This window comes from Schistocerca americana, chromosome 5, assembly GCF_021461395.2.
Source record: "Schistocerca americana isolate TAMUIC-IGC-003095 chromosome 5, iqSchAmer2.1, whole genome shotgun sequence".
Classification (NCBI taxonomy): Eukaryota; Metazoa; Arthropoda; class Insecta; order Orthoptera; family Acrididae; genus Schistocerca; species Schistocerca americana.
The window spans coordinates 281,175,136-281,202,529 of NC_060123.1; positions in this window are offsets into that span (position 1 = coordinate 281,175,136).

The following is a 27,394-nucleotide window of genomic DNA, read 5'->3' on the forward strand; positions in this document are numbered from 1 at the left end:
TTATAAATGTCACATAAATTAAAAAATTGACAAGTGATGAAAAAATATACATAAAAAAATCAAATGGTAGAATGATTCTAATCGTTGTCTAATTCACGAGAGAATTACAAGGCGCGAACGTTAACCACTTGTCATCAACGACTTCGTTTTACAGACACTTTCGCATAGATACAACACTTACATAAGAGACGCATAAAACTTTTCTTGTGATTTTCTCGGTATTTCCAGAGTACTGCAACTTACCCCTTGCATATTATGTTATTTTAATGGCGTACTGTATAAGTAAATCCGTGATCCCGACGTCGTGGCCACCCTCCCCTTGTCAGTACATGGTAAGGTGTCTGTTTCCTTAATTGGTACGTGTAATATCTGTCTATACCACATTTTTACTGTGTGTTCGCAACTTGTAATTGGTTTTGTAAAAATCGCTTTTCACAATCTGATTGTGATATTTTAGAAATGCATCTTTAAAAAGAGTGGTCATAAAAACACCTGTAACTACTTTACTATTACCATAGCTATTCCCTGTGCGGCTGGTCCCGGCGGAGGTTCAAGTCCTCCCTCGGGCATGGGTGTGTGTGCTTGTCCTTAGGATAATTTAAGTAGTGTGTAAGCTTAGGGACTGATGACCATAGCAGTTAAGTCCCATAAGATTTCAAACACATTTGAACATAGCTATTCCCGTACTCCTATCAAGCAAAGAGTTTTCAATCGGAAGAAATCCACCAGATACAGGTCGAATGGTTGGTAGCGATCCTTAAGATTGAAAGAAGGGAGAATTCAAGAGAACTGTATGCGAACAGTGAAAGCTGACCCTAGCCGTGGAACAGACGAGCAGGTTGCCCAGCGACGGACGACGCTAGCGACAGCCAAGTAAATCGCAGCGACCGCATCTAGTTCGTCTTTACTGCCGCCCCGCGACCCGCAGCGAATAGACCCGCCTTGACGAATGGCCAATTCCGAGGACAAAACGAATGTAAGCCGGGCGAGGACGGGAAGACTCAGCCGTAGAAGATGAGGGCCGCTTGAAATAATACTGCGCAGCCGATAAGGAAACGGCGGGGCTCGGCTCGAGCAAACAAGCGGATGCGGCCTTTTATATTCGCGGGAGCGTACATACATACATACATACCGCCGGCGGAACGGGCCGAGTTTTGATTTCATTTCGTACGAAATGGTACGCTCGCCTCTCAGCAGCCGATGCATGTCGGCGGACGTGGAGGTCGACAAACTTAGCGTGCGTCACAAAGAGAGCGGACCGCTGCCCTCCCTGTCGTCTTTTAGTTACTTAGCATACAGGTCAGGCTTCTCACGCAGTTCTTTTTTCAGACTACGATGAGCTACAAGCACCAAACACTACTTCTTTAATGCCACGCGTGACTGCGTTCACATTTATTAATTTTGGATTTGCAGTAACTTGTAACCGCTTTGGTCACTTTATCGCTTCTCTGATGCACTGTACGTCACCTAGAGAGACAATATTACATTCATTTATGATTTTCTGATTACGTAGCGTTGTCCCATTAGCTATTACTTCGAATCTTATATTATACAGTATTTAACATTGTAAATATACATTTAATTTATTTAACCGCTTTCGATTCCCGGTACTGTCAGATACTTCTCCTTGATGAGAGGACTCGTACAGGGAACACACAGCCTAGTGAGGCCAGTTGGGGAGCTACTCGATCGGTTAGCACAATCGTCCTGCTTCCAGGCGAGAAACTTGTCAGTTTTACCTGGTGCATCATCTTATTTGTAACTAAATTCCCACAACGTACATGACTGACTAGCTGCTGATGAGTCTAGCATTATTTGCATTATTTTCTAGCATTTACATTTTTTCTAGCGTCATTCACATTCTGGGCACCACCAGCACATGATCACTGAAATTCTAAAATTGTTTACGATCAACTCATACAGCCAAATTTCCTCATTGATTACTAAGAAGATAGTCTGTTTCATTTCCTCCTTTTAAGTCCATTTCCTGCGTATTTTTTCCTACAAGAATTCCTCAAGGACGATTTTATTTCTTTCCACCGAATTCATGTAGTGTCCGGCCGCTACCAGAAAATTTTCTCATTGAAGTAGCGTTCTTTAGCTTTTGTCCTGTTACTGTTTTAAAATTCTCGAATGGAATATGCTGCTTTTTATCATTTTCTGTAATGCTTGATAGAGGTCTCCTACCTCGTAATCTGAATGTGTGCACTTAGGTGTACAGATTTGAATGGTTCTAAGGCATATTGTTGTCTATATCAAAATTCGTCTTGCTATTCTGTCTAACATTCCTTTAATCTTTTCAACGTTGTTTACAATAAAATGTACGCCTCACTTTCCTCCTTGATACGTACTTCTACAGTAAAACTTGTCCTAATTTTAATTATATTTGGTTGCCGTTGTTTTCGCCAAATATCTGATATCCTGTTATACTCAATCTAATCATTTTTGTCCCTGTTTCAATTGTACTAATGTACGTAGAGACCCTTAAGTATGCAATTTACTGCCGCTAAATACAGTCCCGACCTATTACCAGTTTTAGTGATTGCTCGATGTCATATTGTTGAAAGTAAAAAAGAAACCAATCAAAGTTATATAGTTAAGCTTACATAAAGAAGCAGTGCTAATAGGAGACTATATAAGTTAAAACTAGTAAATTTATTATTAATTTGTGATTTCAGTGAAATATTAAAACAAAACAATCGCCTGTATAACTTGGAGAGTCTCGCCTGGATGAAAGATAAATTGTTCCATGTGGGTCGTTGAAAAATGTTGTCTGTATATTTTTCACATGTTTGTCGAGCAACTGAGTGACATCATTTCACCTCTAGAGTAAAGCGAAATCTTTGTCAGCTACTCAGAGGTTGGGCGAACTGTGGACAAAAGGAGGTTAACATGGTGTAATGCAGCAGCCACTAAAGTGATGCAGCAAGTACTAAGGTCTGCTAGAACATCCTCGTAATGATGCCAGGCATGGGACGCTAGCCGCTCAGCATCACAATGTGGTGAAAGTTAGCCATCGTAGAAGCAAGTGTGTTGATGGAGAATGCTGTGGAATACCCAGCAGATTAGTGCGAATGGCCTCTGGGTGATCACTCACTGTCTTGTGTGAGCAGCCCCTGTCTGCGCCATCTGTACCTTCTGGGACACCATTTTTAACCACTTTGAGCCATTTGAGACATGTAACTTTTTTGTTTCAATGGTGTAAGCCGTAGCTGGTTGGTAACACTTGTGACAGCACGTATCCCCTTGTGCAGAAACCATAGGCTGCATCCAGTTTTGACTTCGAAACGTAACTGCTTGTGTATGTGTGTATGTGTGGTGGGTGCATAGGGGGATAGGTGGGAGAGGCAGGGGGTATACAGCTAACAAAACAGTGCGCTGGGCTTTAATTATATTCCATAACACTGTTATCTGCTCACACTAAAATCAGTAGGTATTTCATTAGTGAATGCAGCAGACGTTGTAACTGTCCTTCAGCCCAGAAAGTCATCCTGATGGGCAGGTATTAAGGGAAGAAATGTTGGTCAAAGTGGCAGACGAAGATTTTATGGCTGTCCTGGCGGAGGAATTATGGAATAAAATTTACGACAGCATTGCTAAAAGCAGGCTCCTCACACAAAGCAGGCTTCACTTCCGTACATGACTACACTCTAGGAAAATATCTTTGCAAAAGACTTCTTAATAGGTACTTAAATTTGTATTAGATGTTTATTTATTTATTTACACGTGTAGTTCTATAGGACCAAATTGAGTAACAAATCTCCATGGTCATGGAACGTGTCAGTACATGAAATTACAACATAAAATTAATAACAGATAAAATAAAATGTTTAAAAATCCAAAATAAGTCTAGCCATTAATTTAAGTAAACGCAATCAACAATATAACATAAGAATCAGCTTATTTTTTCAAGGAACTCCTCAACAGAATAGAAGGAGTGACCCCTGAGGACACTTTTGTGTATTAGTTGTTAGCAAATCTCCCTCTTTGAGAAACTATTTCCTTGCTATAACCAGTCTGCATTTTATATCGTCTTTGTTACGACCTGCAGCAGTTATTTTTTTGCCCAAATACCAGAACTCATCTACTTCTTTTAGTGTCTCATTTCCCTCAGCCTGATGTAATTCTACTACATTCCATATTATTCGTTCATGTTCATCTTAAAACCTTTTTTCAAGACGCCATCCGTTCCGTTGAACTTCTCTCCCAAGTCTTTTACCGTCTCTGACGGAATTACAAACCTCAAATTTTTTATTTCTTCTCCGTGAACTTTAATAACCACACCAATTTTCTCCTCGGTTACCTTTAGTGCTTACTCAGTGCACAAACTGAATACCATCAAGGATAGGCTACAACCTTGTCTCAACCCTACCCAACAACTACTGCCCTTACTTAAGTAACAGCAGTCTGATTTCTGTACAAGTTGAAATAACCTTTCATTCCCTGCATTTTATTCCTGCTAACTTCATAATTTCGAAGTGTGTATTCCAGTCGACATTGCCAAATCTTTCCTATATCTACAAACGTAAATATAGGATTGCCATACTTTAACCAGTTTTCCTCATGGTACCAAATATCGTTACCACCGCACAGCCGTCTCAAGGCTGGCAACGGAATTGCAAGTTTCCTTCAGACGCCAGTATTGGATGCACGGGATCTGGCAGACCCAGTGGTGCACGCCCACTGTGCCACGCCTTCGGCGGCTCTATACCTCGAGCGCACTCAACCACCGTAGTATAGGATGAGCCGTGACATCTCGTACTTCGAGCCTCTTCACTACCAGACGCTGCACAGACGCCACATGGTCACGGCTCTGAGACCATCATTTGTGCTCCAGTTCACAGAGCCTCACCCCTACTGAAATTGATAGCTTTACCCTATTTCGCGCTGCATGATTTGCAATGAGTCCTCATATACTTGGATAAATATACACTACTGGCCATTAAAATTGCTACAGCACGTAGATCACGTGCTACAGACGCGAAATTTAAAAGACAGGAAGAAGATGCTGTGATATGCAAATGATTAGCTTTGCAGAGCATTCACACAAGGTTGACGCCGGTGGCGACACCTACAACATGCTGACATGAGGAAAGTTTACAACCGATTTCTCATACACAAACAGCAGTTGACCGGCGTGCGCTGGTGAAACGTTGTTGTGATGCCTCGTGCAAGGAGGAGAAATGCGTACCATCACGTTTCCGACTTTGATAAAGATCGGATTGTAGCCTATCGCAAATGCGGTTTATCGTATCGCGACATTGCTGCTCGCGTTGGTCGAGATCCAATGACTGTTAGCAGAATGTGGAATCGGTGGGTTCAGGAGGGTAATACGGAACGCCGTGCTGGATCCCAACGGCCTCGTATCACGAGCAGTCGAGATGACAGGCATCTTATCCGCATGGCTGTAACGGATCGTGCAGTCGCGTCTCGATCCCTGAGTCAACAGATGAGGAGGTTTGCAAGACAACAACCATCTGCATGAACAGTTAGACGACGTTTGCAGCAGCATGGACTATCAGCTCGGAGACCATGGCTGCGGTTACCCTTGACGCTGCATCACAGACAGGAGCGCCTGCGATGGTGTACTCAACGACGAACCTGGGTGCACGAATGGCAAAACGTCATTTTTTCGGATGAATCCAGGTTCTGTTTACAGCATCATTATGGTCGCATCCGTGTCTGGTGACACCGGGGTGAACGCACATTGGAAGCGTGTATTCTTCATCGTCATACTGGCGTATCACCCGGCGTGATGATATGGGGTGCCGTTGGTTACACGTCTCGGTCACCTCTTGTTCGCATGGACGGCACTTTGAAAAGTGGACGTTACATTTCAGATGTGTTACGACCCGCGGCTCTACCCTTCATTCGATCCCTGCGAAACCCTACGTTTCAGCAGGATTTTGCTCGACAGCATGTTGCAGGCCCTGTACGGCCTTTCTGGATACAGAAAATGTTCGACTGCTGCCCTGGCCAGCACATTCTCCAAATCTCTCACCAATTCAAAACGTCTGGTCAATGGTGGCCGTGCCACTGGCTCGTCACAATACGCCAGTCACTACTCTTGATGAACTGTGGTATCGTGTTGAAGCTGCAGGGGCAGCTGTACCTGTACCTGCCATCCAAGCTCTGTTTGACTCAATGCCCAGGCATATCAAGGCCGTTATTACGGCCAGAGGTAGTTGTTCTGGGTATTGATTTGTCAGGATCTATGCACCCAAATTTCGTGAAAATGTAATCACATGTCAGTCCTAGTATAATGTAGTTGTCCAATGAATACCAGTTTATCATCTGTATTTCTTATTGGTGTAGGAATTTTAATGGCCAGTAGTGTAAGTTAAGAAACCTTCTGCTTATTGTGTTAACTTATTCGCTGATTGTTTCCGCTCTGGTCCAGCTTTTCTATGCTGCACCACTCTGTAGCTCATTATCTCCTTTCCGTTGTGTATGAGTCGTATAGAATATTCTAAACATCATTTTGTGTGAAAATCTTGAGAAAATGCGCACTGCCTATAGAAAACTTCGAATGGCGCGGGGATTGTAAAGTACAAGTCATGCACTCTAAGGTCGCGGCAGCGGTAGTTGTAATGCGGAAGCAAAAGGTTGAAGATTCCATTTGGTTAGTATTGAAGTATTACGTGAGAGATTAAGCGCCCTGCCAATGGATTCGTCCGTTTCGCTCAGAAGCAGTCTTCTGCGGGTGGGCATTCGCCACATGGCCCCCAACGCACACCCGCGGCCGATATTCAATTTGGCCTGCGCTGTGGCTCGTTTTCTTTAATTAATTTGAGTTCGTCGCTCCTGCACCGTAAACAAGACAGCGCAGCGGCTCTGCCGCCCGCGCCCCCGACCCTCCGCCCCCGCGCTCCTAATCCTTCTAACGTGGGGCCTGCCCCGCCGGGCTTCCGGCGATAAAACGCGGTTGATGACTGCCTGGCGTGGCGCGGCGTCGCTGCGCGCCGGCTTATTGGCTGCGGAGCCATCCCACGCCAGCGCGGAGCGACGCTTTTACTGGCGTGCCTCTCTCTGCTCGCGGGCCAGTCTTTCGTTCCGCTGCCTCTCGCAGGCCCTTGGACTCATATCGCAGCCGCATGCTACATAAGGGCAGACCAGTGGTCCCCACATTCGCGCTGTGTTCCTAGACCCTTTGGTGCTGGGCACTGAGTAGCGCGTTAAGGTGTGTCCATAGACAATAGAAATTTGCTTGTAGTCTCCCTTTCAACAGAACAGGGTGATCGACCTTGTACCTAACTCTTCTATCCCTGACGTTTCGTCCAAAGCTACGTTTGACATCATCGGAGGTGTTCCTGCTTGTGCTGAGTCTTTCCGACTGAGGAGTCGGACGTCGAGGAACGGCCTATATACCGTGGAAACTGGGCGTGGTCTGGATTTAACGTGATAGCAGAGATAAACTTTGTCAAGCATAAAATATAACTATCGATCATAGTACGTCAAAGATAAAAACTTCTCATCCATTCTGTGGCGCCACTGTCCATATATCGCAGAGTTTCATAGCTTCTTCTTTTCTGTTACAATTCTCCCCACGTGTATATAATTCGATGGCTACTCTATGTAGATGTGGATAATAATTCGTCATAGTACATCAGTTTGCGAAAATTTCTCTTCTTGATCACCCGACTGCAGAGCATGTTCCGCCACGGCTGACTTGTCTGTTTTTCCCTAGTCGGCTCTGACTTACCTGTTCCTTCAACCGTGTATTCACACTTCTCTTAGCAGTTCCAATGTAGACCCTACCACATGTACACGGAATCTTGTGTATACGACTTGCTATCGTTGTCCCTAGATTTAGTAAGGAAATGAATAGAGTTTTGCGACCGAATAACGGGAGGCCTAAGGACAACGATAGGACATAGCGATGGAAGAACACAGTTTCTCTACCATTCATCAAAAAAGTAAAGGATCAAACCGGCAAGATTTTAAGGAATCGTAACGTTCGACCGATTTTCAGACCAACTAAGAAAATAGGTCAAGCACTTCATCCCGTTAAGTATAGACGTTCCCCTCTGTCTGCAAGTGGTGTACACAAGATTCCGTGTACATGTGGTAGGGTCTACATTGGAACTGCTAAGAGAAGTGTGAATACACGGTCAAAGCCGACTAGGGAAAACAGACAAGTCAGCCGCGGCGGAACATGCTCTGCAGTCGGGTGATCACGTAGTGAAATTTTCGAAAACTGAAGTTTTATGTACTATGATGAACTATTATCCACGGCTATATAGAGTAGCCATCGAAATATAGAAACATGGGGATAATTGTAACAGAAAAGAAGAAGCTATGAAAATCAGCGATATATGGACAGTGGCGCTACAGAATGGATGAGAAGTTTTTATCTTTGACGTACTATGATCGATAGTTATATTTTATGCTTGACAAAGTTTATCTCTGCTATCGCGTGAAATCCAGACCACGCCCACTTTCCACGGTATATAGGCCGTTCCTCGACGCCCGCCTCGTCAGTCGGCAAGACTCAGCACAACGAGGAGCACCTCCGAAGATGTCCAACGTAGCTTTGGACGAAACGTCATGGATAGAAGAGTTCCATGGACCGCGGCCATACAACCCGGAAGCATTCTCGGCAGCTGAAACATCCGGTCGTGAAAGCCTTCATTACACCATTTTATTCCCCACTTTCTTAGCTACAAAGCCATATTTTTTAACATAATCTCCATTCAATGCGACGCCACCGTACTGGAACGCCCTTTAAGCTCGCATGGTAGCACTCTACTGGTCGACATTTTGCTCCATCAGTAAGTTCCCCATCATCCACGTACTGCTTTCCGCGGAGTGTATCCTTCAATTGGCCGTGGAAGTCGGAACGTGCGCGATCCGGACTGTAAGGTAGATGAGGAAGAACGATCTAATGAGGTTTTGTGAGTTCCTCTCGGGTGCGCAGACTTATGTGAGGCCTTGCGTTGTCATGGAGAAGGAGAAGTTCGTTTGCATTTTTGTGGTGACGAACACGCAGAAGTTGTCTCTTTACTTTCCTGATAGTAGCACAGTACAGTTCCGAGCTGATCGTTGCACCATGATGGAAGACATCGAACAGAATAACGCCTTCAGAGTCCCAGAAGACCGTTGCCATGACTTTTCTGGCTGAGAGTGCGGCTTTGGACTTTCTGTTTGGAGGAGAGGTCACGTGGCGCCAGTCCATGGAAAGCCGTTTTGTGAAGGTGTGAGACAAAAAATTGTCACGATCAGCCTCGTAATGCGGATGCTGTTCCTCACAATTTGTCCTTCGCCGCCCTTTATGGTCTTCTGTTAGGCGGCGAGGAAGCACTAGTAAAGAATACTCAGTTGCATAGAAATCCATCGATCACATCGCATAAGAGTGTCTGCGCATTCCAACAACGCAGGAGTCACAGCGGCCGGCACGTGGGAGATCGGACAGCTGTGCGCAACTTTACAGCGATGATGACACACGCCCCGCCCAACGACTCACCGTGTTTTTGTTCACTGCCAGGTCTACGTAGACATTCTGCAAGCGCGATGCTCTGCTCCTCCGCCAAAAGAAACGCAATGACAGGTCCCTCGCCATGTGACAAATCGGACGGCCAGTCGCGCCGGAGGTTCGAGTCCTCTCTCGGGCATGGGTGTGTGTGTTGTCTTTAGAGTAAGTTAGTTTAAGTAGTGTGTAAGTCTAGGGACCGATGACCTCAGCAGTTTGGTCCCATATTAATTGACACACATTTGAATATTTTGACAGCTCCCGCCTCGGGACGCACCTTCGCTGCAAACGCCATTTTCAAGGCTACGTACAGCGCCGCCACTGATTGGAACTTCACGAAACTATAGGAGCTGAAGCTTGAATATTTCCCTATATCCCACAACAAATTCGGCATTTCTTCAATCGAAACTGGCCGAGAAAAAATGTGTTGCATTACTTACTGAACGCCCCTTATACGATGAACGACCTTAAACGTATTAGTCGAGAGTGGTTAATTTCATGTGTTGGATTCTGAGGTACAAAAAGTATGAAATTAAATTTACAAATGGTTCAAATGGCTCTGAGCACTATGCGACTTAACTTCTGAGGTCATCAGTCGCCTAGAACTTAGAACTAATTAAACCTAACTAACCTAAGGACATCACACACATCCATGCCCGAGGCAGGATTCGAACCTGCGACCGTAGCGGTCACGCGGTTCCAGACTGAAGCGCCTTTAACCGCACGGCCACACCGGCCGGCTTTAAATTTACAGTACAACTCAAAATCAATATAGCGCCACTCATGTACCCGTCCTGTACCTCTAATCAAGAATGCAGAAAGTAGAATCAAGAGAATTAAATAAATATCATTGTCTGGCAATAAATATTTATACAGGGTGAATTCATGATGACGTTACAAACTTTCAGGGATGATGAAAAAGGATAGATGCATAAAATCCTGGTGAAGGACCCAAGTCGACCGAGTTGAAAGTTATAACGAAAATAATTATGATGCACATGTGTACACAGCGTTTATCAGAGACATACTAGCTTGGTTACTGGAACGCATCCCACTTTTTATTCAAAAAATGTGTGTGAAATCTTACGGGACTTAACTGCTAAGGTCATCAATCCCTAAGCTTACACACTCCTTAACCTAAATTATCCTAAGGACAAACACACACACCCCTGCCCGAGGGTGGACTCGAACCTCCGCCGGGACCAGCCGCACACCACTTTTTATTCATCAACGAATTTGGTTCCAACATAATGGACCTCCAACTCTCTTTGAATTGAAGGTTCATGAGCACCTGGATCAGACATTCTCTAAATAGTATATAGGCAAAGAACGTCCTGTTTCGTGACCGGCACGTTCGCCTTTTCTTACCCGATTTAATTTCTTCTTGAGGAGGCATGTGAAAAGTTTTGTGTACGAGGAGGCTATCGAGACTGAAGCGGATCTCCTAACGAGAATTCTCGCTGCCTGCGACCCTGTTCAAACGACACCAGTTAAATTAGAACGGGAACGACAGAACTTTGAGCGACGATTTATTGCCTTTATTGACGCGGGGGGACGCCATTTTGAAGAAATGTTGTAATTGCAACAGCCTGTGAAACATGTGCAGGTCAATGGAATTCGTTATTGCTGCACCGTGGACTTAGATTTCGGTTTCTCCGAGGTCAAGGTACGTGCGCCATTACTAGTCCATCGACAGGGGAAATTATCTCACGGTACTGGGGAATATTTGGAGGAAATTCTGTATCTCATGGTCAGAGTTTGAAGTGGGGGGTCCTTAGTTTGAGCGTCGTGCCAAGCTATGCTCACTCCTTTCTACTAGATCGGTTCTGGATTAGTGTCCCTTACGTCAGATTGACACATTTAATCCGTTATCCCTGAATGTTTACATCATCAAGAAATCATCTAAGGTTGTTGAATAATAAGTGTGAATGTTGCCACAAATGCATTCAGTCAATCGAAATAAACTAAGGCACAGAAATATTATAAACAAATCATCCCCAAACACATGGACACCAACTGTTCGATTTGTATACAGCGTCTGCTGCGGTTCTCGACCGATCAGAACAAGGACATTGTAAGAGATTTGAGCGCGAATCGTGTAACGGTGGTTTACAAGTCTGCCCACTTCCCCCTTTAAAACGAGATATCACAATCCGTGCAACATATAAAACTCAGTTAATAAAAAAGAGTGCGTTTGACTACTACAATTTTACAGCTAAACAGAAAAATTGTAGGAAGGGATATGGAGTGCATTAGGAGTCGTGCTCTGCAACTGTGAAACGACTATAGCCAAGGATGAACGCAACAAACAATTGCGTATCGTTCTGCATTTTATTACAGATCAAGCTAGATTTCAGCTACACCAACAGCGCGATTAGTAGCGAGTCGTATAGACCCAGATAGCGTGTTTATACACCGTCAAGAGTCATGCTTCGAGACACAAGATAAACAATGTCTAAGATATATCAAGTATATTCAAAATAAGAAAACGTCTGCTTCGAAGGTAGGGAATTAGAAGCCAAGCCTACAGTAACAACGGTAACACAATAAGAACAAAATAATTGGGAATCACAATAGGCCATATTGACTCTGAGAGCCGAGGGCACTGGTAGGACTCAAAATTCACAAGAAGAACGCTGCCTGGAGCCAAATCGGAAGTGAGCACTTGCTGGACGCTAGGTCCCTCAATGATCATTGGCTGGATGTTAATTTCATAGCCGGTAATGCTGAGTCCGAGGATGACGGGTTTAGATACAGCTTGGGCCGAAAAAGCCGAAACGTCCTATCCAGAATAACGTCACTATAGATGTACTGCTGCAGAAACTAACGTCCCTGGACATCACTCGGCGTGAAAGTCAGGGAAACAAACTGACGATGACTTCTGGCAGCGACGGTTGTCTCGAATGATGAACTTCGAAGCTCAATCCTGATTAATGACGTGAATACAGGTAGACTGGACCAGCGGAGGTCTTCGAAGCCTGACCGACTAGTACTGTCCTGTCGCCGGCATATATAGCTGTATGCGGCTGAATACTGTTGGAACTACTTTCTAGTTAGGTGGTGCGTGTATGCGAGTAGGTTCCGTGTTGATAGAGCCTCCTGCTGGCGGTCTTGACAGCGTCACGACGTTCTTCTGATGCTGACGCGTACAGGGGCTGTAGTGGCTGCCCGCTTGATGAAGCTGTCCGAAGGGTTGCCGATGTATTAGGAGAGAGCCTCTGACATGAGACACACACATGTTGTTACGATCTTAAATTGCTATAGGTCAATCGACACAACATGTTTTAACAACATGTTTATACACATGCTTTCTGGTGTATATGACTCGTCTGATGATGGCTACGTTGTAGCTGAACTCTACTGATATACAGATTGATACGCGGCTGTTCGCCATGTTCATCCCTGATTGTAAACACTACATTTAAGTGTTGGTATGGTAGCGGTGACAGTACTGTCGATCTAGTGAGGAAACAGTACACAGCATTTGTAATAAAGAGCAAGCTCCTGTTTTGCAATGTGTTTCAAAAATCTCTGTTTCGCTGCATCTTACCTCGTTACAGAGCTCCGACATAAAATGACGACGGGACGCTCGATGCAGATATTTGATGATTCTGCGATGGAAATAATGTCTCCGAGTCCTTTATAGGTTTGCTCCAGGTAACCAAACGACTCCCGTACTGTCGCAGCTGCCGTCGGGAACTTGATGAGAACCGAGTGGATTTACAGGGTGCGCACATTGTCAAACACTCCGCACTGATATATTTATGGAGTGTGATAGCGCGAAACAGTTTCAGTTCATTGAGCGACGTGACACATTTAAAATCTTATTAACATCAAAGCAAAGTCCCCATATTGTTCAAATATGATATTGTGCACACGTATTGTTTCACTAGTGACTGACGATAATATGTATCCCCTGCGAACACAGAACTGTAGTTCAGCCAAGAGTGAACGCACGGTCCACAGTCCTCAGTATAGTCTACAGTAATATCTTTCTGCAGTTCACATTAATATGGTTCACATGTTAACTTATAATGTTTTATAGGTGTCCTCAAGGGTGAAAGCCATTCCACCAGTCATGTCGTTACAATTATTATTTTCCTCTCTTGTCACCACGCCTATACTCAATTGTTCAGTTTCGATAGTCGGAGCAGGCTCTCTTGCAGTAAAGATGCAAATAATTAAACACTTCTGTTCAGACAGGCGAATTTTTAATTTTTGGACTTATATAGATTGTTATAATTTTATTGTCACGTCCAAAGCACAATCAAGTCCAAATCCAAGACAGAACCACCAATTATGTACAACGCTTACAACAGGAAGTTCATTTATTACTGACACCAACGTACAGTCGGAACAGTACTGAACTTATGGTTGAAGGGCGCCGCTATTTACAAAAACATTGAATATTACAGGATGCTCTTTCTTATATAAACATCGATTACTCCAGAATATGCTAATCTTAAAAACGTAAAATGTTTGAAGAACCTTCTATAAATGATAAATACTAAATGAAAAATATTTGTTGGTAGGTATGAAACGGTGACCGCAGCATGCCAGCCACTACGATACTCTGTGTTCTCCAGAGTTCTGCCATTACTCCTTTTCCTGGAGAAACAAGGATATGCTGTTGCAGAAGTTTTCGTTTGAGCCGATTACAGCACTCTGGATTTAGATCTTGTCAATGGTGCTCTGTATGGTGCCGTTAGCTGATACTCGCGTTCGGTCGTGTTGGTACGTCCCCTTCAAGATGATGAGCATCAAAGGTAGCCATTCATTCGAAGCTCACTACCATCGAATGTGTTTTCAGTTTGGCCTCGCGTGATTAGCCGAGCGGTGTAAGGCGCTGCAGTCATGGACTGTTCGGCTGGTCCCGGAGGAGGTTCGAGTCCTCCCTCGGGCATGGGTGTGTGTGTATGTGTGTGTTTGTCCTTAGGATAATTTAAGTTAAGTAGTGTGTAAGCTCAGGGACTGATGACCTTAGCAGTTAAGTCCCATAAGATTTCTCACACAACTGAACTTTTTTTGTTTGTTTTCAGTTTCCTTGAAAGTCCTATAATCGATCTGCGCCTCTGGATTGTATTAGTGCCTCTTTGGTGCACGCGGACGATGTCTCTGCGCGTTTATATGCTTCATGAAAGGTCATGATCCTCGACTCCATATCTGACGTTCGACGAGCGATGAAGGATGTGATTTGGCACAGAGTAATGCTTTAGTAACTTTCCTGAAAGTCCCAGCACAGCCGTAAAAACCCCTACGAAATTTCCCGGGCTGTACTTCACTGGCCGGTACTAGACATTATAGCGCTCTCCATATTTCTCCTTGGAGTCCTAAGGTCTGTATGCAAGGCATCTGCCTTGATTCTTCGGTCAAGGCGAGACGGTGTGCCATGTTGTGACCCTGAGTATCGTTTGAAACGGTAACAATGTCTTTCTTTGTCACTTCGCCTTCGTGACCTTGGAGCAGGAAGAACAGTGTGAAGCGTGTATGTCTTGCTTTAACGTGCTGTATGTCAATATTAGGAGGAATCTCACGACAAGCAACATGCAGCGCAACTTCTTTATTCAACATCAACGTACATCGAGAATATATATGTCAATGTCTTATTGAAGCTTTCTGTGAGGACATTTTTCGGTGGACTCTAGGAAGTTGTCACCGTGTTAGTGATGTCGCAACGTGAAATTATCCCTGATACTTCTCTCGACTGAAAAACATTACTACCACCAGAGATCATCACATGTGATGTCCCGTGCTCCAAAATGATGTTTTCTAAAAGAAACTTTGCCGGTCGCCTCAGTTTCATTGACAAGATAACGGGTGAGGTAATCAGTACAGAATATTGCTCATCGATTCCCATTTGTCGGCTTCGGTAACTTCCCCAAGAGGTCGTTTCCAGTTCGGTGGTATGGTGTTGCTGGGGGAAAGACTGGTATCGTATGCACTGAAGATAGCTACGGTACGAGCTTCCGCCGTTTACATTTCTTACAGTGTCTCACATACTCTTCAGTGGATCGTTATAGACCTGGCCAGTGACACTTGCGTCTGATTCTGTCTAGAGAATCCACGAATCCCAGGTGACCAGATGTTGGAGCGCTATGGAAATACTTAAGCATCGCTAGCCACAGATCAAATGAGACGACAAGGAACCATTCCCGCGTCCTCAGATCATAGTTTCTCCTACACAATTATTAACTGGATTACTCGTTTGATCCGATGGTCGTTTTTCAACGTTTCTATGGTTTTCAACAATGCTGGATTTTCCTCTGTCCAGCTGAAACGTCATTTAATGCAGCACTGACTAAAATTTCATCCATGTTACTGTGTTCCGCTACAGAATTCTTTGAAATGCAAGCCAGTTTCCTGTGTTTCTGTCCGTGTTCGTGTACCATTGTGACGTCGTACACTACTCGCTAGTCGATGCTATGGACCCTTCGGGATGGCTAGAACAGAGAACAGTGATCCGCCACAATGATGAACGGTAAATATGGCCGGAACCTTCTGATAGCCCAAACAAATGCAAGACAGTCTTCCTCGCTCGCAGAGTAGTTCTCTGGATTCATAAGCTTTTCCCTTTCCTAAACTAAAGTTACAGACGCATTAAAATTACTTTTACTTCAAAAAGTTCAACTGAAATGCAGTTCCTAAGGTTTGTCAAAGGATATTTTCTAAGGGACAAGAAATTCCATTGAGAGATAACGGAGCAATTACATTTACCTCCTTGAATGATAGAATTTTTCAAAACAAGAGAAACTGGAGAACTCGTATTTTTCGAAAGAAGGATAATACAATTCTGAAATTCGCCTTAGACACCACGCTATCGGAAGAAGAGAAGCAGCCGATTCATGAAGAGGTGGCAGGAAAACTGAGGCCGGAACAGACTGATAGCTTTATCCTGGAAGGGGACGTAACTGACAAGGAGAGGCCATGACGTTCTGATCATGGTTTTTCGTCAAACGTCGTAGACTTTCGTAGTCCATTAGAACAATATAATGTGCAAGTGGTAAGGTGTACTACTTAGGCGAAGTATCAGCGAGTTGCGGCCATGAGGAGGAGATGACGGCGGGTATACAGTTAGCGTTCAGGTTCCCTAATCGCTGGATTGCTGGATCGAGTCCCGCTCACATTTCTTTTTTTTTAATTTTTTTTTTTCAACAGTAGTCATATTATTTCATACATATTACATTTTAAAGTTAATATGATGAAAAGAAATGTGTAAAAAGACACGTTCATTTAACACGTGTATTTGCATGAATTTTTAATGATTTTCCAATGTTGTTTGGTTATTTGATGATTTTTATTATTACAACAAGTGTTATATTCTTAACTATCGACTAGTAAACGATGAAAAAGTATTCCTGAAAATTTATGTCTGCCATGATTTCCGAAATCCCTTGTACAGTACCGCCAACTGCTTTGCACCTGGACGCTTGATCTGCAGACACAGGTTTCAAGGATGAGGGACAGGCTTCGAAAGCCGAAGTCAAACATCGATAAATAGAGATGTAAATTACATTATTCACCAACACGATGAATCACAATACGGTAGAAAGTGAGTGTCATGTACGCTTAATTGTCGGATGTGCTTTCCACATGTGGCAGGATTGTACCTTTCATACAGACACGGGCAGCATAATTAAAACGGCATTTACTACATCAAATAAATGCAGTTTTCCAGGAAGCCTAAGGGATCTTCAGAATTTCTAAGGAAAAACGAAGCTCGTTGACATTTTGAAAGATGTCTCTCTCTTCCGACAATTTGGGTACAAACCAAGTGTAACGCAACACTTTCGTAAGCATCGGTGCCGAAATTTGCCGATGTATGATTAAATGTGTTTTAATACACTACTGGCCATTAAAATTGCTACACCAAGAAGAAATGCAGATGATAAACGGGTATTCATATATATTATATATTATACCAGAACTGACATGAGGTTACATTTTCACGAAATTTGGGTGCATAGATCCTGAGAAATCAGTACCCAGAACAACCACCTCTGACCGTAATAACGCCCTTGATACGCCTGGGCATTGAGTCAAACAGAGCTTGGATGGCGTGTACAGGTACAGCTGCCCATGCAGCTTCAACACGATACCGCAGTTCATCAAGAGTAGTGACAGGCGTACTGTGACAAGCCAGTTGCTCGGCCACCATTGACCAGACGTTTTCAGTTGGTGAGAGATCTGGAGAATGTGCTGGCCAGGGCAGCAGTCGAACATTTTCTGCATCCAGAAAGGCACGTACAGGACCTGCAACACGCGGTCGTTCATTATCCTGCTGAGATGTAGGGTTTCGCAGGGATAGAATGAAGGGTAGAGCCATGGGTCGTAACACATCTGAAATGGAACGTCCACTGTTCAAAGTCAATGCGAAGAACAGGTGACCCAGACGTGTAACCAGTGGCACCCCGTACCGTCACGCCTAGTGATACGCCAGTATGGCGATGACGAATACACGCTTCCAATGTGCGTTCACCGCGATGTCGCCAAACAGAACCTGGATTCATCCGAAAAAAGGACGTTTTGCCATTCGTGCACCCAGGTTCGTCGTTGAGTACACCATCGCAGGCGCAAACGTCGTCGAACTGTTCGTGCAGATAGTTGTTGTCTTGCAAACCTCCCCATCTGTTGACTCAGGGATCGAGACGTGGCTGCACGATCCGTTACAGCCATGCGGATAAGATGCTTGTCATCTCGACTGCTATTGATACGAGACCATTAGGATCCAGCACGGCGTTCCGTATTACCCTCCTGACCTCACCGATTCCATATTCTGCTAACAGTCATTGGATCGCGACCAACGCGTACAGAAATGTCGCGATTCGATAAACCGCAATCGAGATAGGCTAAAATCCTACCTTTATCAAAGTCGGAAACGTGATGGTACGCATTTCACCTCCTTACACGAGGCATCGCAACAACGTTTCACCAGGCAACGCCGGTCAACTGCTGTTTGTGTATGAGAAATAGTTGGAAATTTTCCTGATGTCAGCACGTTGTAGGTGTCGCCACCGGCGCCAACCTTGTGTGAATGCTCTGAAAAGCTAATCATTTGCATATTACAGCATCTTCTTCCTGTCATTTAAATTTCGCGTCTGTAGCGCGTCATTTTCGTGGTGTAGCAATTTTAATGGCCAGTAGTGTAGTATCTTCACGAGAAGCAGTTTCCTCGTTCGTTGCCAATCAGATATGAATAAGTTTGAAAGCTTTTGATGAAAGTCGCATAAAATTTGTTGTAATAATAGAACTTAGTAAACAGCGAAATAATACTGAAAATGCAATAAAAGTTCATGTAAATATAAGTGTCTTTTTTTTTCATATTACCTTTCAGATGTAATGTGTGCGAAATAATATGACTATAGTTGGGAAACATATAAATAAAAAAAAGGATGAACGGGACTAGATCCAGCGGTCACAAGGCTTGAACGCTGACCACATCACCACTACCGCCTGCTCGTTCTTAGATTCGCAACGCACCGGTTCACCAGTGAGGCGTAAAATTCTCTTGCGATTTTCTCGAAGTCGCCCAAGTCGCACGCCTTACTACTTGGCCGTTATCTTGTCCTAAACGACTATCAAAAGTGCACAATGTTTGAAGAAAATCCGTGATCCGAAAATGGTGGCGTCCCCTGCTGAGTGAGTAAGTAATTTTAGTTCAAGACCATCCACGCTCTCAATGTAAAACCTTATTATAAATAAATTAGGACTGTGGTTTCACGAAATAAAGGAATAAACCTATCCTTGTGGTATTCTGCCACCCGCGTCTGTCACGGGAAGCCATGTCCTTAAGAGAAGGTCATCAAAACGTCGGTACGCGAGGGAATTTGCACCTGACACCTCTCGACCCAGCTCTTAAAAACCGTCACGTGCTAGCATGCGTGCATGCGTTCTAACGTACGAGTTACCACCGCGCGTAAAATACGTGCCAACAGTTGGGGGCGGGCGCCGTTAAACCGTCCCAGATAACACGATTCGACCCGGGCCGACTTTGTAGCTGCATTCGCGGTTAAACTCGCGTTGCCGCTCGTAAAAACGTGCAATCATTTTCGTACGGGATCTATTCCTGTCTCTAGCGGGCCGTAATTCCGAATAAAAATCTTCACAATGGGGCGGCTTACAAGCCCACAATTTGCTTCACCAGCGAGAGCTTATTCCTTACTGGCTTTAGGGGTCGTAAAACGCGCAGCTAAGACTTTTAGCACCTTCTGAGCTGCGCCGTGTTGTTTATCGTGATACCCGCCAGGGGGTGGGGTGCTGCTTTAACCGTATTAGGTTCTTTCAGCTGCAGAGTCAAAAGCAGAACGCATCAAGAGTGTTAAGGTAAAAACTTTACTACTGAGGTGACACCATGTAACATTCTGAATGGTAATATTATTACTAAATCAAAAAGCAATCGCTCTTTGAAAAACTACAAGGTCAATAGAAGAAAAAAGCTAGCATGCTGAACAGAAATATGTCTTTGGTACAAGTTTTGTTACGGTTAGGACGTAAAAATCCTCCTCATTCGGTTCCACTAGATTAAATGTATCTAAATTTACGTTCACGATGTCTTAGCGAAAAGAAACTACGGCTGATTATCAAATAAATAAAATAACAGTTTAACCCTTACATCTGAATCATGCCTGTAAATTTTGTAGATTTGTGGATCTGTTGTTGGGATTAGCATAAGAATATACACTAGCTGAAATTAAGAGTTAAATCGCATGTAAATGGATAGATGTGTTTCTGACAGTTCATGATGAGATGGACCCTACATGCTACTCAGACTGTGTAGAGAAGCTTCCAAGTAAACCGGGACTAACGCACAATTGGAGACGAACAAAATCAAAGGGGTTTGTAGACAGATCTTAAAAGAAGCGTATTTCGTTATCAAAGGAAAATTCTCAAAACCCTTCAACGGCAAACATAACACAAATCTCTCACAAAATCCACAGAAAGTCTCGTCATATGTAATGGCTGTTAGAGGCAACAAATTCAGCGAACATGCACTCGCACATGGCGTATGAATAAAAAAGACGACAGCAAAGCAAATGAAAAACTGCTGATTTCGATTTTCAAATGTTCCTGTAGCAAGGGAAATCCTGTAGTACCGACTCATTTTAACTGTAGCAGCTCTGCAAAACTTAGTCATAGAGATATTAGTTTAGCGTAATTCAGAAAGAACTGACGCTATGAAAATTCTACAAGTGTCTAGAATCCAATTGAATCCCTGTCAGATTCTATTCATAATTTACGGGTGAGTTAGCTACTATCTTACTGATAATATACCTTAGATCCCTCGAACCAACAACCGTGCCCAGTAATCGTAAAAATGCATAGGTCACATATGTCTACTACAAGGGTAACAGAGTTAACAAAACTGCTAATCAATATCACTGGCATCTACCCACCGTATCATATAGTATTCTAATCTCAAATGTAATGAGATACTCCGTACACAATCGGTCCTTCCCTGTCAACCTAGATGGAATACGAAAAACACCGGTTACGTGAAACCCATGTAGCTCTTTTTTAAACGACATCATAAAATTCATGGTTCGAGGCAATCTGGTGGGTAGAATAGGCCTATTTCTTAAGTTTCGAAAAGCATTTCCCACAATACCACATCAACACTTATTAACTGAAGCATAATCATTTGGAGTATAAACCGAAACAGATATACAGGGGCCCGCCGGAGTAGCCGTGCGGTTCTAGGCGCTACAGTCCGGAGCCGAGCGACCGCTACGGTCGCAGGTTCGAATCCTGCCTCGGACATGGATGTGTGTGATGTCCTTAGGCTAGTTAGGTTTAAGTAGTTCTAAGTTCTAGGCGACTGATGACCTCAGAAGTTAAGTCGCATAGTGCTCAGAGCCATTTATATATATACAGGGTGATAGAGGAGTAAGTGCTGATATTTGTATTAGTGACGGAGGACAGTGTACTGGACATTACATCAGTATTTACTTCCTTTGCATATTAGGAGTAGCATGTTTTTAGGTTGGTTAGTACCTCCAAGTATATGTCGTAAGAGCAAACCTTTAATGCTTCTTTACCCCTGGACAGTAGGGCAGGTGTTGAAGTGCGGATGGGCAGACGCAAAACGGTTAGTCTATGCTGACAGGTGTAGTCCACTTAGTGGTGCAGTTACGACTGTGCAGAAAACATCAGCTAGTAAATCATGTGACATTTTTGCAGGAAGAGTGTTAAACGGAGATGAGTAACAACATACACACTGAAATGTGTACGTATCAATGGATCAATGATCACACTCTCTGCACTTGTAGTCCTAAGACGTTTGAAGTAGCTTCAGGCGTGCCACAGGGAAATGTTTTGAGGTGCTTCCTGGTCATGTACATTAATGCTGTGCGGCGTAGCCGTGCGGTCTAGGGCGCATTGCCACGGTTAGCGCGGTCCTCCCTCGAGCATGGGTGTATGTGTTATCCTTAGCGTAATTTAGATTATGTGGTGCGTAAGCCTAGGGACCAATGAGCTCAGGAGTTTGGTCCCATAGAACTTAGCACCAATTTCCAAAAAAATATATTAATGACCAGGTAGGCAATTCAATAGTAGCTTCAGACTTTTCACAGATGATACAGTTATTTATGAGAAACTATTATTTGGAAGAAGCTGTACAAATATTCAATCAAATCTTCTTTTTCCTGGCCTTACCCCGTGTCTTCACTGGTTCAGCTATTCTTTCTGGATTTCTTAATGTTAGTGGGTGGCCAGACACCATTCCTGTGGCCACACTCCCGCACTTCTCCCCCGCCCCCCTCCCCATCGGGACGGAATTTGATTTGTGATCTGCGTCTGCTATCAAAGTGAGCGTGAAAACGTGTCCGAATCGTTTGCGAATCGTGGAACTAAAGCGGTATTCACCTAGCACAGTATTCACCTAGTCGGATGTGGAAAACCTCCTAAAAGCCACTTCCAGGCTAGCCAACACACTGGGGCTCGCCGTTAATCCAACGGGCGGATTTACTCCGGGGTCAGCGCTCTTCCCTGAATCCCGGAAGCGACGTGCTAATGCACGCCGCTATCTGCGCATGTACAAATAGTCAGTGATATCTTGATAACATTTCAAAGTAGAACCAAAATTGTCAAATTTCTGTAAATTTGACAGGAATATAAAATTCTACGCTCACTACGGGTGAAAACGAAATATCGTATGCCCACAGTATCAGCGAGTCTCAATTGGAATAAGTCAACTTGAAATCCGTCGGCTGTTAATGTGCCGATACATTTCATAATTTAATTTGGGTCAGGCTCCCACATGCTATAAAGGCGTAACAGATCGATCACTCGGAGGAGTAACTGATGTTTTGCATATTTTCAAACATAAGAAAGATGGTAAAAGTGGCTTGGATGGCCCAGGTATACATAAAGAATCCCACCATTAGCTCAAAGTAGCTCGCAGTGGGACTTTAGTTCTCAGATTTTCAGGCACTATCGCTTGCGAATCGTGGTTCTTTTGAGTCAAGGTTAGCAACAAGTCGTGAGTTAAGCTGGTTGCGCGGTCTCGCTGAACTGTGGACACGCGAGCGACGGATCCCTGGCGGATCAGTCTGTCGCTTCGATCCCACTACATAATGCCATTTAGCAAGCATGTCAACCTGTACTGCGGACGCCGTTGTGTCGTGAAGGTCTCCCGTGAGAAGTTGATTGTGATGTTCAGCAGCAGTGACAAAAGATGTCATTTTGTGCCGGCCAGAGTGGCCGTGCGGTTCTAGGCGCTACAGTCTGGAGCCGAGCGACCGCTACGGTCGCAGGTTCGAATCCTGCCTCGGGCATGGAGGTGTGTGATGTCCTTAGGTTAGTTAGATTTAATTAGTTCTAAGTTCTAGGCGACTGATGACCTCAGAAGTTAAGTCGCAAAGTGCTCAGAGCCGTTAGATTTTGTCATTTTGTCAGGTAACGTTAGGTTGATGCATAAGCTCGTATTGTTTTTGTTTTGCATTTTGGAATTCCAGTTGCTGTGGGTATATTTATCGATTTTCGTTTTTTATTTGTAGTCACTGTCGCTTTTTGAGTTTACATATTGTCATTTTGTCATATTGGGATAGTGAGTGGAGCTGTGGACGCTACAAAATGGAGTGTCAAGTAGAGAAATCGGTACATTTCGACATATTTTTCAGTTTGAGTTCAGTACAGAGGGACAGTAGCGGAAGCAGCCAGAGACATTTGCGCTGTGTATGGCTCTATTGGACAGAGTAGGACAAGAAAATGGTATTTTTGTTTTAAGGAGGATCGTTTTGACATTAGTGACTCTCCACGTACAGGAAGTCCTTCGGGGTCTAATGAGGATCGTTTAAACGCAATAATCCACAATGATCCATGTCAGTGTACTCGAGAAATTGTTCAACCATTCCTACCCTGTATCACTACTGGTGACGAAAAATTGTATCTTCATGATAACTTTAGAAAAAGAAAGGAATGGTTGAGGCTAAGAAAAAAACAGCAACTCCCCGTACAGTGACCCGTGGGCATCCACAGAAAGATGACGTTAAGCATCAGTTGGAACAGCGACGGTATGGTATACTACGAATTGCTTCCCCGAGGACCATCACTGTTGATCTTTATTTTTATTTTTATTAAAAAGAAACTCCTCCAGCTGTACTTAAGAGTTCATATTTATTTGGCTACTAGTTTCGACGTTCCGTCAGCGCCATCTTAAGGCCCGTACACTTTGATTATATCAATTGTGTGCGGCTGAGTATTAGAAGTCCGCGGTGAGACCAATACGTGCAGTTACTGCCCGCCATCCATGTGGAGCACATACTGGTCTCCCCGCGGACTTTTAGTACTCAGCCGCACACAATTGGTATCATCAAAGTGTACGGGCCTTAAGATGGCGTTGACGCAGCGTCGAAACTAGTAGTCAAATAAATATGAACTCTTAAATACAGCTGGAGGAGTTTCATTTTTAATAATAATTATACCAGCTGATGTCCCACCATCATCTAATTTAAATATGGATCTACGAAGGTTGATTTTTATTGTCAACGACTGAGACGCCTTGCAGACGCAAGAAAAGAACAACGATCAGGAAGATTGCGTGAAGCGATGCTACTCCACTACACAACCCGCACCCGCATTCTGCTGGACTGGCAGAAAACATTATATAAGTGTTGGATTGGGAAGTCATTCCGAACCCACTTTATTAACCTTATCTTGCGCCCTCAGATTTTCACCTTTTCCGCTATGTATCAAACAACTTCAATCGAACAACATTTTCGGATGAAAATGCGCTCGGAACAGGGCTCGACGAGTTCTCCTTAAAACCACGCTGTTTCTACAGTCACGGAATCGAAATGTTACCCAAGCGTTGGCAGACTGACAGTGAAGGACGACAAAGGTCTCCGTTAAGTGGATCTGTTGTCTTCACTTAACTTACGGAAAAACGCTACGAACTGTATCACCAACCTAATAGCTAAAAAAAAATTAAAAACGGGAATTTTAATTGATTAAATCTTACAGAATACGTTACAGTTTCCAGTGCCACCAAGTCTGTTATTTACATCTTGGTAGACTTTGTTTCGCATATATTTCTTAAACCCGTCAATTTCTTTTTCATTTTTTTGTCTTGTAGCCTAACTACAACTACTTACACAATAACTTTGCAATCTAGAAGTCTCTATAGAAGTGATATCAATAGAGAAGCTTCTGCTTCGCGCAACTACTGTCGTAGACCATATGAGGGAGAATTAGATTATGTAAAATGACCAGGAAAAAGGTAGGCCCTAAACATTAAATTAAAGATCCACTTAATATCATATCATTCTGTTTATAAATTAAAACCTTAATAACGAGTGCAGTTGTTTCATAAATAACCCAAAATCACAACAGTGGGCACTGAGACTTTTGCTACGGACTTCCCATGATTTTCTAGTTCTACAACACACGCTTAAAATGCTAAGAACTGTAAAATACAAGGGTGTCTGTAGTTTTATTTTTGCGCGAGTGTAGTGGCAACTTCGGCTTCAGCTTCACTTTTCAGAGGAGTTTGTGTCCTTTGAATAAGTACAAATCTTAACGAGCAGCTCTTTACGTGGGCATAGCGAATGAAACAAAACACCACACATTCACAGCGAACGTTTGTTCACATAATCGACACACTAGCGCGTGTGAGTTTCCGCCTTCACGCACATGACTATCTCTATTGTTAAATGCGCCCTCTCCGTAACCATGGTCTCGTATACAAACAGTATGAAAGAAGGAAAATAATCGTTTTTTGCACTTATTGCAGGATCCGTATTGTAAACTCCATTAGATACAGGAAGTCTGCTGGCTGCGGATGACAGGAGTGCATTCGTTGTTTACGTACAATTCCCAAATGGCTCTGAGCACTAAGGGACTTAATATCTGAGGTCATCAGTCCCCTAGACTTAGAACTACTTAAACCTAACTAACCAAAGGACATCACACACATCCACGCCCGAGGCAGGATTCGAACCTACGACCGTAGCAGGCGCGAGGTTCCGGACTGAAGCGCCTAGAACCGCTCGGTCACAAAGGCCGGGTCGTACAATTCCCGAAACAGTTCAGAGTGTTCAGACCTAATACAGCGTTCTGGCGTATGGTAGAATAATCACCACTAATCGAGTGCAACACTTTCTCTTACACTTTGATGTCATCGCTGCGGAAACAGTTCAGCATAGCGCATTTGTGTTGCTATTCCAATTCATTCAGTGAACACATGCACGAGGTTCGTATAGACCACTGTCGATCAGCAAACTTATCCATAACGCGTTAGAGCACAGGTAACGCTCAGCTGTCACTGCTGGTAATATAAATCCGAGACAGCATTGATCAGTACTGACTGCAAACTTGAGGGCGAGGAATAAAGTGGGTGTGGCTTCCGACAACAACGACTATGAGTGAATGGAACAGATAACACACACAACACATACCGTTCATATTTGAAACGTCGTGCAGATATTTCCAGTGCACAACAGATACAAAGATATATCGTGATAAGAAATCAAGCGAAGTGGAATTACTCTGCTACCGGCCACCAGGAGCCCCTTATCCAAAAATACTCAGCAGGTATCCCGGGACAACCTTACAAATTACATCAGAACCTCGGAAATTGCCAACATTTGACAGGTGTTAAGAGAAATATCATTGTCGATCTGCATGTGGCCGAGTACACAGACCGTAATTCCAAGTTTGTGCTGTATTTTGATATGAAAGTGGCTCCCGGTAGACCAAGTCTGACACCAGAACAAGGTAGACTCGCGTCATGTAAACTGCAACCATTTGACATCTTCTCCTGGAATCCGGGCCACTGCTAGGAGGACACTAGCGAATTGCGTCGCAGTCCAAGGCTTAGGCTGCCGGATGCTGAACGTTAGGGGAGAGGATACATTTCACTAATGTTTTGGAGATATCCTCCGATTAGCATCATCACGTACAGAGCCATCGAGTGGGGCATAAGGCCACTTCTGAACTCTGGCGAAGCACGTTACGTCCTGCGTCCTCATGCTACCATTGATGAGAGTATTCTAGCACCATCACTCAACAGAACAACCCTCGTTCACACACAACACGTGTCTCTATAAAGAGCCCTTAAGATTTAGAAGTACTTACTTCGCCAGCAAAATTCTCCACTGTTTCTCTGATAGAAAATGTGTCGGAAAAAAAACAGACATCAGCTCTGTCTCGGTGGCAATACCCAAGCCCTGGTGGCACAGATATAACAATTATGGGCCGTCTTGTCCGAGAACAGCATACAACAACTGTACTGCGCCCTTCCCCACAGAATCACTGAATTCATCGGGGATGAAGGGAAGCGATTTCCTACTAGTATTTAATCATGCGTATGCTAGTACTAACAGCTTTTCATACATTTCGCCTCATTTTGAAATAATTCATGCTATTCCTGGAGATACCCTCCTCTTTCTCCAGGTGCTTAGCTTCCAGTACCAACTAACAGCACTTCATTTT